The sequence below is a fragment of the Castor canadensis genome, chromosome 10, assembly GCF_047511655.1.
Source record: "Castor canadensis chromosome 10, mCasCan1.hap1v2, whole genome shotgun sequence".
NCBI lineage: Eukaryota > Metazoa > Chordata > Mammalia > Rodentia > Castoridae > Castor > Castor canadensis.
Genome location: NC_133395.1, coordinates 80,531,269 through 80,547,014, shown reverse-complemented (window position 1 = coordinate 80,547,014; position 15,746 = coordinate 80,531,269).

Genomic DNA, 15,746 nt, shown 5'->3' with positions numbered 1-15,746 from the left:
TCTACAACAAAATTAGAAATAAGAGCAAAATAGTTTCTGCTGGGTATTGAGGGCGGGGAGAAGGAGGGGGCGGAGTGGGTGGTAAGGGAGGGGGTGGGGGCAGAGGGGAGAAATGACCCAAGCCTTGTATGCACATATGAATAATAAAAGAAAAAATAAATTTAAATAAATAAATAAATAAATAAATAAAACCCAACTATTTTCTGGAAAAAAAAAAAAACAAGTGCAAGGCCTTGGATTCAATCCCCAACACCTTCAAAAAATAAAAATAAACATTTGAATTTTCATAACAGTATTACTGATTCCAAAAGGCAAATACAATCAAATGTTCATCAACTGATGAGATGAATACATAAGCAAATGTGGCATATCCATACAGTGGAATATTATTCAGCCATAAAATAGAATAAAGTTCTGATTAGTGCTACATTGAAGAGATCATGCCAAGTGAAATAAAACAGACCCAAAGATCACATATGATATGATTCCATTTATGAGAAATGTGTAGAATCTATACAAACAGAAAGTAGGCAAGCAGTTTCCCAGGCTGGAGAAGTAGTGAAAGAGAATGATAGCTAAAATTTATGTGGTTTCTTTATGGAGAGATTAAACTGTTCTTAAATTGACTGCAGTGACAATTGCACACCTTTTGAATGTACTGAAAACTGTGCACTTTAGGTGGGTGAATTGCATGGTCTGTGAATTATCTCAATAATCTGAAACTAAAAATGTGTATGTCTTTGTGTATGGAGTTGTTATGTACCAATCACGAGAGCATACTAAATAAGCATTACAGACGGAAAGAATGAAGACTTGTATTTGAAATCCTTGCTTGGCCTCTCAGAACCTCAGAAAGTGACCTTCTCTCTGAGCCTCTTTCCTCATTTGTAAAATCAAGTAATACAGTCTTGTTGGAAGGACCAAACATCTTTGGGGAAAGTGATATGAAAATGTAAGCTGTAACCATACTTTGTTCTTGTTTGTTTGTTTGGTGTTACTGGGGTTTGAACTCAGGGGTTCAAGATTGCAAAGCAGGTGCTCTACTGCTTAAGCCACACCTCCAGTCTATTTTCACTATGGTTATTTTTCAGATGAAGGTCTCACAAACTATTTGTCTGGGCTGGTCTTGAACCACAGTTCTCCTGATCTGTACCTCCCAAGTAGCTGGGGTTACAGGTGTGAGTCACCGGAGGCCCATACAACCATACTTCGTACACCAAAAAATTGCCATGGAAGTGTGATGTTACAGTGATTTTCAGCACTGATTTCCAAAGCCTGAAAAGTGGCATTAACTTCAACTAGCTAGTGATTTTAGGAATATGTTCACTTCTCTGCAGTTTCATCATATGTGAAAGGTAGATAACTCCTCTCAGAGTTTTCAGAAAAACTAAATGAAAATGCATACATAAAACTTGCCCTTTATACCTGTGTCACCTCAATAAATATTACTTTTTATTATTCATAATAGATTCCATGGAATACTAGGAAGATTGTTTGGTTTTGATTTGGGGTTTGGGTTTTTTGTTCGTTTTGAGAGAGTATCCCTATGTAGCCCATGTTGGTCTGGAACTTGCAATCCTCCTTCTCTGCCTCCTGAGTATATGGGATCATAGGTGTGCCCACTATGTCCAGCCATCTTTTTATTTATTTATTTATTTATTTGTGGTACTGGAATTTGAAGCCAGAGCCTCCTGCTTGCTAAGCAGGCACTCTACTTACTACTTAAGCCACCCTGCCAGCCCCTCTTTTTATTTTTTTAATAAATGGTAGCTGCAGGGATGAGGATGTGGTTCAATCGGTATCATCAATCTAGCGAATGTGAGGCCCTGAATTCAAACCACAGACTCACAAAAGAAAAAAAATTATTTCAAAAAATAAATGAAAGTTAGGTATTGATGACTCAAACCTGTAATTCTAGCTACTCATGAGGCTGAGATTGGGTGAATCACAATTTCAGGCCACCTTGGACAAATAGTTTGAGAGACTCCATCTCTAAAATAACCAGAACAAAATGAACTGGAGGTGTGGAAGCTTCAGCTTACCAAATTGATTTCATGGCTTACAAACTATGGTTTGAAGAAATGCTACTTTAAAGAAAGCAAATCATGGATAAGTTACAGAAGAAAAGACCATAAAATGACATTGGAAAGTGAGAGTGATTCAGATGAACTATAGGTTGAACAATTTTAAAAATAGGAATTTCAGTCATAATTCTTCCCTCACATGTGAATACTCTTTTCTAGCAGTGTGCTCTATTCTTTATGAACCTGTAATGAAGCGGCGATGGGTTGAACTGTCCTCCAAAAGTTCATGTGGTGGAATCCCAATTCCCAGTGTAGCAGGGGTGGAAAGTGGTGCTTGGTGGGAGAATTGGGGTCTTGGCTCATTCATGAATGAGTGTCTTTGTCCTGGAGAGATGCTGGCTCTCACATGACTACATTACTCACCAGCCAGCGGTTACAAAGCAAGGCTGCCCTCCCATTTTCTCTTTCCCATGTGCCCCTACTTGCCCTTGTGCTTTCTGCCTTGAGTTGACCCAGCAAAGTTCTCACATGCCAAGCAGATGGAGCCATGAAATCTTGGACATCCCAGCCTCCAGAACTGTGAGCCAGAAGGGACCTCCTTTCTTTCCATATCACCATAGTAGCTGGTTAACAGGGCTTCTGGGGAAGTAATAGGAGGGTTTAGAAGAGTTTGCAGGGCTGGAGGCAATGCCAGTTCCACCACTTGCTGGTTTGGCTACCATCTCGGTCTGTTTTATGCTGCCACAACAAAATACCTGAGGCTGGTTAATTTGTAAAGAATAGAAATTTATAACTTATAGTTCTGAAGGCTTGGAAGTTCAATATCAAGGTGCCAGCATCTGGTGAGGGCCTTCTTGCTGTGTCATAACATTGTGGAAGGTACTACACAGCTAAAGAAGAGAAAAGGAGAAAGAGAGAGAGAAGGAGGGAGAGGGAGGGGGAGAGATGAAGAGAGAGGGAGGAGGAGGGAGAGGGAGGAGAGGGAGACAGGAGGAAGGAGAAGGAGGGAGGAAGAGAGGAAGGGAGAGCAAGAAGGAGAGAGGGAGAGAGGGAAAGGAAGGGAAGAAGAGAGCAAGAAGGAGAGAGAACAAAAAAGAGAGAGGGAAGGAGGGGGGAAGGGAGAAAGAGGGAGGGAGGGGGAAGGGAGAGAAGGGGAGGGAGAGAGAGTGAGAAAAAGAAAAAGAGAGCAAGAGAAGGTTGAACCACACCTGAGATAAGGAACTCTCCCTGCCATAAGAGCATTAGTCAATTTATAAGAGGTGAAGCCCTCACAACCTCTTAAGGGCCCTACCTCTTAATATTGTCACAATTAAATATGAACATGAGCTCTGGTGGCACAATCAAGCCACAGCAATGACTCTAGGCCTTTTGGACCTAGAGTCCAAAAGTGAAATGAAAGAACTGCACATCCTATACCCTTGGAGGGAGGTCCACTTTTCTCACCTTGTGGACTCTTCGTCCCTGGGGCACCCAGCACCTCCAGCCAGAGTTCTTTCTTCCTCTTCTAGCTTAGGAAGAATATGTTCTCCCTGATTCCCTGTGGCTTTGTTATTGAGCAAAACATTTGCTACAATATTCTTAACCAAGACTGCTCTTCACTCCTCTTTACCTGATTCACTCTGAATATAAGGGCCCATTCTGGTCTTTATTTTAAAACTAAATTTATTTTTTAAATTGACAAAATATTAAAATATTGTAAAACTCTAATTATCAGGTAAAAGACAATGTTTTGAAATATGGATGCCTGTGGAGGGTTAAACTGAGCTAACTGACAGACGTATCACCTCACATACTTAGCATCTTTATGATAAGAATACTTACAATCTATTCTTTTAGTGGTTTTTCAAGAATACAGTACAATGTTATTAACTATAGCTACCACGTTATAAAACAAATTTCTTCCTCCTCCATAACTGAAACTTTGTATTTGACCAATCTCTTCCCCTCAACCACCAACCCCAACCCATGGTACCCACTATTTTACTGTCTGCTTCTATGAGTTCAAAGTTTTTAGATTCCAAATGTGAGTGAGATTGTGCAATATTTGCCTTTCTGTGCCTGGCTTGTTTCACTTAGCACAGTGTCCTTCAAATCCATCCATGCTTTCAAAATGCCAAGATTTTCTTCCTTTTAAGGCAGAGTATCATCTGTGGATGGACACGCACGGTGTCCTAGCCTGGCCACAGCGAACAGTGCTGTGATGAACATAGGCGTGCAGATGACTTCAGCATGTCGGCTTCATTTCCTTTGCATATCCAGCCAGCAGGGGATCAGAAGTAGCCTAGTTTTAGGCTTCTTTGTTTTGTTGTGCTTTTGGCGGCACTGGGGGGTTGAACTGAAGGCATCGTATTGCTAAGCAGGTGCTGTTCCACTTGAACCAGCTCCCAGCCCTTTTTGTCTTGGGTATTTTTGCAATGACCTCTTGCTTTAAGCCCAAGCCAGCTTCAATTGGGATCCTCCTATTTATACTTCCCATGTAACTGGCATGACAGGTGTGAGCCACAATTCCCAACTTTTATTGGTTGAGATAGGGTCTTGAGAACTTTTTGCCTAGGCTGGCCTCAAACAGTGATTCTCCTAATCTCTGCCTCCCAAGTAACTAGGATTATAAGTGTAAATCACTGTACCTGGCTATTTTTAGTTTTCTGAAGACTCTTGTTTCCAGAGTGCCCTACTAATTTACCTTCCCAAAAAAATGTGCAAGTTTTTTCTTCACATTCTTGCCAGCACTTTCTTTTTGTTTTTTTGATAATAGCCTTTCTAACAGGTGAAGATGATATCTTACACGTTTACTTGATGATTAGAGCTATTGTGTATCTTTTCAAGTGCTGTAGGCCATTTATTTTATCTATTTTGGAGAAATGACTATTCACTTCTTTGCTCATTTGTAATGGGTTTTTTTTTTTCCTTTCTATTGATTGGATATATGATTTACAAATATTTCCACCACCTGTAGGCCATCTCTTTACTCCGTTGTCCCCTTTGCTGTCTGTGCACAGTATTTCAGTGTGGTGCAGTCCCATTTGCCTAGTTGCCCCTTTCGTAGTCTGAGCTTTTATCTCAGTTCCTCATTTTATTTCCCAGGCAGCAGATCCCATGCAAGGACCACCTAAGCTTCTGTACTTACTGGAGAACAGAAGCAAATTTTAAAAGAGAAACTTATATTAGGTTATTTCAGAGGTCATTTTCAGCAATAAGATTCTGTGATCTTATAAAATAAAAAGTTGAAAATCATTATTTCAAGGCTAAATTTTTGCCTTCTAACACTGTGACAAACTACCTGAGATAAATCAGTTTATAAGGAGGAAAGATTTATTTTGGTTCACAGTTTCAGATGTTTCAGTCCAAGGTCAGTTGCCTCTATTGTTTTTGAACCTGTAATGTGGCAGAACATTATGGTAGAAGCACGTGGTGCAGCAAAGCTGCTCACCTCTTGGCTACTGGGAAAACAGAGAAAAGAAGAGGAAAGGACCAGCATTTCTGCAATCACCTAGCATCCTCCCCCTAAGCCCTACCCCCAATAGTGCCAAGGGCTACTAACCAAATTCTTAGCATATGGGCTTTTGAGAGACATTGAACATAAAAACAATAATACCTGCTTAGGCATTCCTGATATTGTCAACTCCTGTTTATTGAATTTTTGTCTGAAGTAGTTCTCGTCTAAGAGATTAAAGCCTAAAAAAAAGGCAGGTCTAACAATTTGAATCATAGCATGTTCTATTTTTAAAATATTTTTCTACTTCCAGAGTGATACATATAAACTCAGTGGTTTTCAAAAGAAAAAACAAAAATCAAAAGCTAAGCCATAAATTATAGGAACACTTGAAAAACACAAAGGAAACACATGGCCAAAAATGTTTATGCCTAAGGATGACCATTATTTTATTTATATATATATATAAAATAAAACTTTTTTTTAAATTTATTTATTTTGCAGTGTTGGGGCCTGAACTCAGGGCCTACACCTTGAACCACTCCACTAGCCCTTTTTTGTGATGGATTTTTTTGAAATAGGGTCTTACCAACTATTTGCCCTGGCTGGCTTCCAACCTGATTAGCTAGGATTACAGGTGTGAGCCACTGGCACCCAATTGACCATTGTTATAAGAACAAATTTAGGTTCAAAGTAAGCTTAAGTGGAAGACACAGAGATGTCCCAAATGTGCCCTGGCTCACCACATGCACCATCTCCCCTCCTATCTGCATTCTCACTCAAGGGAACCCTATAGTGACATCATCACATTATCACTCAAAACCCCCAGCTTGCCTTAGGGTTTACTCCTGGTAATCCTGATCATTTTACTATCTGAGTTTTCCTTTTCCAGAATCTCATATACTTGGAATCCTACGTGGTACATATCCTTTCAGAATGGCTTTTTTCACTTAGCAATATACATTTCAGTTCCTTTTCACAGCTCTATAGCTTGATTTTTACCACAGAGTAGTATTCCGTTCTCTGGCTATACCACAATTTGTTTATCCATTCACCTACGGAAGGATATCTTGGATGCTTTCAAGTCTGGGCAATTATGAATAAAGCTGCTACATGCATGTTTAGGTTTTGGGGTAGACAGAAGTTTCTAGTTCCTTTGGGTAAATACCAAGGAGCACAATTACTGGATTGTATGATAAGAGCATATTTGGGTTGATAAGAAACTGCCAAACTATCTTCCAAAGTGGAATTTTTTCATTCCCACCAACCAGGAATGAGAAACAAGTGGGGAATAAGGGAGCATAAGAGAGGGGTAACTTTGTTCAAAGTACCCCAAATACATCTGTGGCATTATTACATTAATTCCCCTGAACTATTAGTACATACTAATAAAATAGTTTTAAAGAAAGAACTGGTGATGTGTAGAAAAATAAAATTGTCACTGAGAATGCAGTCATTATGTTCTTTTTTTTTTCCTTTTTTGTGTGTTTTTAATTTTTTGGTGGCACTGGGGTTTGAACTCAGGGCCTCACGCTTGCTAGACAGGTGTTCTACTACTTGAGCCACTGTGCCAGCCCTATTTTTGTAATGGGTATTTTCGAGATAGGGTATCATGAACTATTTGCCTGGTCTGGCTTTAAACCATGACCCTTCTGATCTCTGCCTCCTGAGAAGCTAGGATTATAGGCGTAAGCCACTGGCGCTTGGCCAGCTACCATCTTCATTTGCTGTTTGGTAGATAAAAGGACATTAAGAAGAAATACATATAGTGGCAAATAATATGTAACTACACAAAGAATTGTGCTTTAGCTTCCTTCTACCACTAAAACATTGATAAGAAATCAAATCTAAGGATCCAGTCATAGAAAATGACACTTGGCACAGGCTCTTATGCTCACAGCAGGTAGGGATGAGAACAGTCAGTGGACTTAGTTATTAGTTATTAGGTGACGTGTAAAGAATGGTTCTGTGGAAACTGCTTTTGAGGCAGTAGAGCTACAGTGGTAAGGAACTAATTTTGGATTTAATCATCATGCTTTAAATGTACACTTTGTGGGGTAGGGAGGATAAAGGAGAATGATAGAGGGGATGAGCTTAACTAAGATATATTGTAAGCACTTTTGTAAATGTCACAACGTATCCCCAGGACAACAATAATATGATAATAAAAAAATTTTTTAGCATACACTTTGTGGTGGTAAGAAAAATTAGTCATTGTTGCCGGGCGTCAGTGGCTCACTCCTGTAATCCTATCTACTCAGGAGGCAGAGATCAGGAGGATCATGGTTCAAAGCCAGCCCAGCAAATAGTTTGAGAGACCCTATCTCTAAACTACCCATCACACCACATAGTGGACTGGTTCAAGTGGTACAGCACCTGCCTAGCAAGCATAAGGCCCTGAGTTCAAACCCCACTGCTGGAAAAAAAAAATTAAAGATTGAAGAAATCAGAGAAATAATGTCTGGACAGCAAGAAAATCAAGAATTATCCTTATCCCTGGATGTGGAGGAATGTCAGTAAGGGAGGGGAATTGCAAGGGAAGGTCCTGCCAGGGGTCCTGCCCAGGTGGCTCCTGGAGGACTTTGCAAGGTCATGCCTAGGAATCAGAATGTTATTGTCCTGCATGGAAAAGTCACAAATACAGGTTCTAAGTGAAAAGGTGACACAATGTAACACGCATTTTAAGTAGATCGCTTTGGCCACTGCCTTGGGAATGAGTGCAGAGTAGTAAAGGTACAATTTTGGAAGCTGAGTAATCACAGAAGGAATTGAGGTTGGTGGCCTCCTATGGGAAGAGGGGGGCTGACAAAGGGAGGTGGGAGAAGTGGGGAGTTTGGAGGAGGATGGGAGGGTGTGGGGTACAGAGTGGCACACAGAAGGGCATTTCTAAAATAAAAGTTTCTGATACCAGACTTAGCAAATCTGATTAATTTTGTATGAGAAGATGAGAAACCTCGAAAGATAGAAGCTAATCTTCAGGGTGTCTGGTAAAGTCATCCCAGGTAGAATTATAAACTCATACTACTTTGAATTGATTGGATTTGTTGTTTTGTTTTATTTTGTTTTGAGGCAGGGTCACACTATGTAACCCAAGCTGACCGAGAACTTGCTATGCAGCCCAGGTTAGGTTGAAACTCAAGATCCTCCTGCCTCTGCCTCAGAGTGCTGGGATAACAGACATGAGACACCCTTCCTGGCTTCTGAACTGATTGGATTTTTTCTTTTTGGGGGAAGGAAGTAAGGGGGAAGGGGAGAGGTACCATGCTTTGGACTCAGGGCCTCACACTTGCTAGGCAGGTGCTGTAGTGCTCTACCACTGCAGCCCTTTTTTGTGGTGGGTTTTTTTCAAGATAGGATCTCAGGAACTATTTGCCCTGGGCTGGCTTTGAAGCCCAATCTTCCTGATCTCTGCCTCCTGAGTAGCTAGGATTATAGGCATGAGCCACCAGTGTCTGGCTATTTTGTATTCAGTCTTCCAGTTCTTTGTTAAATTTATTCCTAGATAGTTTAATTTTTTTGACCGAGTTTAATTTTTTTGACCGTAAATGATATTGTTTTCCTAATTTCTTTCTCAGACTATTTATTGTGTATAGAAATGTTACTGATTTTTGTGTATTGGTTTTATGTCCTGCTACTTTGCTGAATGTGTTTATGAGATCTGAGGTGTTTTTTTTTCAGCTATGAGATCACCAGTGTCCACTTGATTGGATTTTTAAAAGAAATTTCAGCCTAAAAATTATAAGTAAAATGTGACTGAGTTTTTTTTACTTAGTTTCCAACTAACTTGGAAAAACAGCTGAATACTCTGAATATAAACAGTTACTGGTTATTTGTAACTTCTAACTTCAAATTTGTACAAGTTGTATTTTTGTATTTTAATTATATTGTTAAAACACCATAGTACTTTTGTTTTTTTTTTTCCAGACAGGGTTTCACCATGTAGCAAGCTGGCCTCAAACTCTCAATTCTCCTGCTTCAGTCTCCCAAGTAGCTGGGATTACAGGCATGCACCAGCCCAACCACAGTAGTGAACAGCCTTAAGGGTAAGTTTTTCTTCTCCTTTTTGTTTCATTTTGGTTTGTTTTCAAAATATGAACATGAAAGGAAAAGTTTTTTCTTCCTTGAAGAGAAACGAGAGAGGATATGCACACTGAGAAGCACAGCCACAATCATGCAGCCTTCTGGTCTGCTTCTCCAGAGACCAGCTCCAGTACCAGTTTCCTCTAATTGTCTCCTAAAGCACTCATGTAAAGTATATATTGTTTTTCTGCAATGTGATTTTTTTTCCATTCAAAATTTGTCTGAAAGCTGAGTACATATCAAAATGTATAGGGACAACCAATTCTTTTCTGAGACTCCATAATCACCAATCTTACTAAACTATGTCTGTCATTGACAGTCAGATGACAGTCACCATCAGTCATTTCATTAGCATGTCTATAATGTCTAATTTTAGCAATAGAACACATAGGGCTAGGAAGGCATGATACTTTTCTTCACTCATCATAAGATGTGTGTCTGACACTCCTATTAGCAAAAGATTAGCTGGGTGCTGCTGGCTCACAGCTGTATCTTTGTTACTGAGGAGGCTGAGATAGGGAGGATCACAGTTCAAGGCCAGTATGGACAAAAAATTCCCAAGATCTCATCCCCCAAAATAACTGGAGCAAAAATGGACAGGTGTGGCTCAAGCAATAGAGCACCTGCTTTGCAACCATGAAGTCCTGAGTTCAAACTCCACTACCACAAGAATAAGAGAAGAAGAAATACATATCATGCTAGGAAATTGAAATGTAAATACAAATTCAAATGAGAAAAAGTAACAATGTCAAATTTTGTACTACTGTACCAAAGAATTTCTTCTCATATTTTTAAAAAGTATGATGTAAATTCCAAATAGGTATAGTATTTATTTATTTATTTTTATTAGGTACAGTATTTAGAGTCCATTAAATGCTAATAAGAGTGATTTTAGCTTTTTGCTTTCTTTTCAGTTTTTTTCAGAGAAAACTGTCAAGCTTTATTGAAAGAACTTAACTCAGAATTTCCATACAATAGTATGTGTGGCCTCTGCTCATCTGGAAGGGGTGCAGTTTTCTCGCTCCCTCCCTTGTTAGAGTGAGCTTTTTCTCTTGGTCCTGGTTATTACTGAACCTAACTGGGGCTTAACTGGGGCTTAACTGGGGGTGACTGGAGATTAGGAAAATACACAGGATAGACAGAAAGAAAGTGGGGTCAGGTGTGTTGGGCACTTAGGTGGAGATGCCCAACCCTAATTGCTTCTTTTCTGTATCTTTATTCTTTAAGGCATTAGTTCTTACAGTTCTTTAAAACCTTGCTTCTAAAGTCTTCTTTAAAACTGTGCTTAAAACCTTTTTCCTGAGACTCACACTGTCCCATGTTTTCTCTTAGTTTATCTTTAGCCTATCACTCTGAAAGTCTTGCAGCTTTTCTTTAGCATTCTCTCTTAGCTTTCTTAAACCCTGGGTGCTCAGACTTGCAGAGTCTTCACCCTCTATTTTGCACTGTCCGATGTTCTCTTTGGCTTTTCTTTAGTGTAGGAAAAGTGATGTTTTCTATCAAAGTATTTGTTACCCTCTTAGCTTACATAAAAATTCCTCAGGTCTCCATCTTAGGTGACTTGCATATTTAAACAGGCTTTGCTTCTTCTTCTGGAAGCCCACCAAATTATATGCCCTAACCCATCCCCCAAGCCTTTTAGCCAATAGAGGAAGATTGCTAACCTTTGACCTGGACAAATCCCAGGTGAGGGGCAGGTACAACTGTGTCAGGGATGTAAGGAGGATCCACTGTCAGCCATTTTGTGCTTGCATGCTTGCTTAGCTGGAGTGGGCACATGCTTGCACGCTCTTGATCAAGAGAAACTGCCTTGTCAAGATTTTGTCTCTTGTGTGTCTGTTTTCAGCACAAGAGGGTCTTTAATTCCAACAACTTGGGGCTCGTCCGGGATTTTACATTCCATCTGGGAAGGGGGATCCCAGCCCTTCCACAGGGAGATGTGTCCTGCTGCCTGACTGCGGCAGCCCTGAGATTCGGCGGATGGTGACAACTTTCTAGATCTGTGAATGAACTCAGACTCCAGAATTTCTTCACAAAGCAGATAAAAGAGCTCTGAAGACAAGGACCATGGTGACCACATGAGTTTTATACACAAACCAAGACAAGAAACATCACAGGGGTGACCAAGTAATGTCTTGGTTGTTGGGATACTGGAGGCTGTGTGATGTGTGAATGAGATATGTCAGGTGACATGAAGGGAAAGCAGAGTCCTGATCTGCAGTTCTCAGGCAACCTCATACTGTTTAAGGCAGAATTAGATTCTTGAATCTAATCCAGGTCAGCAGTTTGTACTGACCCACCAGCTACCAAGAGGTCCCTCAAGTTCCCACAAAGGACGTGGGTGGAGACAGACAAAGTGAAATAGAATCAGAGTGCAAGAAACCTCCAAGGAAAAGGGGGGAGGGGCTTGAGCTCCTGATAGAGCACAATCAACCAGAAGGGATAAATGGGAAATAAAGGCAGCAAAGTAGGGAGGGGGGCATAAAACAAAGGCCCAGGATAAAATACCCTCTGGGAGCCCCCTAGGGAAGATGTTAAAATATTGGGATTATGGCCCCCATAGTAAAGGAAAGAGAAACAAAGAATGGTTAAATACTGTTGTTTGGATACACCTTACAGGTCTCGGTCTTTTCTTACACTGAGAAGAGGCAAAACTTTGACTCCTCCACACTCCCACCCCGTGCATAGCATTCCCACTCTGCATTAAATGGAGAAACCAGGAGGGCTCCCGTGCAGCCAGATGCCAGCACCCAAACCGCTGGGGAAGACGCAGACCACAAGGTAAGCTAAGTGGTGCACGGTACTCCCACAGACAACCCTGGGCCAGATCAGCATAGCCCCCTGGTCAGACTGACCCCACCCAGGGAAAAAAGAAAAAAAACTGAATAATAAGCAACAACAAAAAAAAGACATGTGGCAAATAGGGTGGGGCACCCTGAGCACCAAAGTGGGGGAGGGGCAATCCCCCACGGAACTGTAAATAAACAAGCTGGCCAGAGAAGGTAGGAGCAGTGGCACATGCCCAGCAGTCAGGAGTGGGAAAGCTTGTAAAAGTGGCGGTGTGATGAAAACTCCACAGGAGAGGGGGGAAGACCCACTTCCCACATGAGCTGTAAATAAACACACAGGCCTGAGAAAGCGGGTGCAGCATCACCTCCCCCAGTGTGCTTGGAAAGGGGAAAGCTTGTAATAGTGGTGGGTGCACCCAGGAGAACTCTAAGTAAACAAAGCCTGCAGGGCTAGGTGAGTGTTAAGCTCATCCCTGAGATCTGCATAAATAACACCTCCAGCAACAGCAGGCTGACAGCAGTGGGCAGACTCTTTTTTTTCTCTCTTTCTTTGATGAGGCAACAACCGAACTACACCTGCATGCTGAAAACTTACTGAAACTGTATTGCATTTGAACTTGGGACACTGTGTGGTGTTTTGGGGTTTTTTTCTTTTTGTTTTTGTTTGGGGTTTTTTTTTTTTTTCCCCATTGATGAGATGTCAGAACTACTTCTGAGACACCATCTCCAGTATTGGAGGCTGAGGGACTAACACCAAAATTATTAAGACTGAAACATTATTGCATTTGAACTTGGAGATTTATTTTTTTTTCAATCCTCTCTCTGTCTCTCTAATGCCTGTTTATATTACTGTTGATTAGTACACTATCTCTCCCTATTTATATCTTTGAAACTTTTTTCTTTGTTTGTTTGTTTGTTTTGTTTTACTTGTCTGTTTATTTGTTTTTCCCTATTTCTTTACCTTCTTTTCTTTCCCTCTCCTCTCACCCTTCCATTCTAAATATCACCATTGTTATTATTATAAGCTAGAAAATAATTGCACACAGTACAGGGACAATAACAATACCAAGGGCAATGATGGGAAGACAGAAAAAACAGGGAAACCAGTTTCCCCACAGCAAAAAATTACTACAGGAACCAGAGGGAAATGAAGAAAACAGATACTCAGATCCAGACTCCAAAAAAATGAAGAAAAACTATGCCAAAGAACCCAATGAAGCCCACAAGAATAATCTAAAAGAAGAAATCCTATAGGTAATCAATGAGAATTTTATAGAGATGATACTGGATATGGTCAATCAAAATGTACAGGAGACACTCAAGAAATTCAGGCTGACTCCCTAACAGTTGGTCAGCAAATTGCAAATTGTTTGCTCTAAATCAGATTCTTAAAAATCAGCCCACTAAATTAGGCTTAGACCAGATTACCCTGGATTAAATGCCTTCCCATAGCACTACTCAGGATAAGGACAGCCCCTCAGAAGGACATTGGCCTCTCCCCCTTTGAAGTGCCTTATGGTCTTCCTTACCTTAGCTCTGTTACGGATGTGCCTACCTTTGAAACCAAAGACTATTTCCTCAAAAATTATACACTTGGATTGTTCTCTACCTTACTTTCTCTTAGGAAAAAGGGGTTGTTAGCACAGGTTCCTCCACTTGACTTTTGCTGCACCAGCCTGGCGATTATGTGCTAATCAAGAACTGGAAAGAAAAGAAGCTTGAGCCAGCTTGGGAAGGACCCTTCCTGGTCCTGCTGACCACGGAGACAGCCATCTGGACCGTGGAGTGGGGTGGACTCATCACACATGGGTAAAGAAGGCACCCCGACCTGACCAGAAGGAACAATGTGCTGTGCTCTCCCATCCAGGCAATACCAAAGTGACTTTAAAAAGACTACAATGAAAATACTCTTTCTATTTCATTTGGGAAATGGTATGCTTATTATTAATGTAACTCAGAGTACTTTTCCCTTAACTATTGAATTTGATGCATGCCAGATCCTCTTTGTGGAGGCCTTATGTCCCAACTCCAGCTCCAAGGATATTCCTTTTATATGTGCCCCATCCCAGAACCCACAGGGAAGGTGGTATCTGTCCAGAGTGGATGGATGTGGGGTAAAAAGAATACACTTCTCCCTTTTATGACAATCATAGGGCTGGACCAGAACCCGAGACAGGTAAGACTCCAATTTCCACCATCCAGAACAATTGACAGTCTTTTAACAGACTACAGTCAAAATTGCAGCTGTTTCAACACATCCCTCCCCTACTTGTAAAGATAGACAATGTGACCCACTTAGATTAGTCACAGAAAGCCCTTGGAGTATGACACAAGAACCATCTATATTTCTTAGATTAGTCACAGAAAGCCCTTGGAGTATGACACGAGAACCATCTATATTTTGTAGATATGGGTTGGGGGCAGATGTCTCAGGGACAGACCCATTAGGTGCCTTTGAGCTCCATCTAGTTCCCACCCCCTCCCAGGTGACACCCAGTTCTACCTCCACTCCAACATTACCTCCACGTTTATACAACAATCAAACTCAGGTAACTGTAGTAGAAGTCAAGAACCTAAGACAAACTGTGGCTATTGAAATCCGGTACAGGGATACAAATGCTTGTATGGAATGGATAAAATATTCTATCCACACATTAAATAAGAGCAATTGCTATGTTTGTACTACTGGGAGGCCAGAGTCTCTTTTCATTAGGATGGTCCTTGGACCCAGATGGAATGTATTGCATGTTGGCTCTGTTTCAGGATGCCAAGGCTTGAGGCAACAAATCCTGCCAGACACTATCACTAGTGTTAAAAGAAGTCAGAGGTCCTGCAGGTCAGCCCACCAGGACTATTAGGCCACCTGCCCTAGACGTCAATTATACCTCATGTCTCACCAGAGAGGGGGGATGATTGACAAATGTGGGAAACCTGACAGGATGCAGTGAAAGCTGGTCCTTCAACAGCTTCACAAACCAGTCCATACTCTCGGTGGATAGAGCTGATGTCTGGTGGTTCTGCGGAGGACCTTTACTTGAGACTCTCTCACATAACTGGGCAGGCACCTGTGCTTTGGTGCAGTTGGCAGTCCCTTTCACCCTAGCATTTAGAACCCCAACCCATGCCACAATATCTAGAAAAAGGAGAGACACAGACATAGACACTGCAGCCAACCGCAGAGGCTCCCTTGATCCCCATGCTTACATTGATGCCGTTGGGGTTCCTAGGGGGTGCCAAACGAATTAAAAGCCAGAAATCAAATTGAAGCAGAATTTGAATCAGTACTCTTCTGGTGGTCCACTATAAATAAAAATGTTGATTGGATTAATTATATTTATTATAACCAACAAAGGTTTGTTAACTAGACCAGAGATGCTATCAAAGGAATAGCAGAGCAATTGGGACCAACTAGTCAGATGG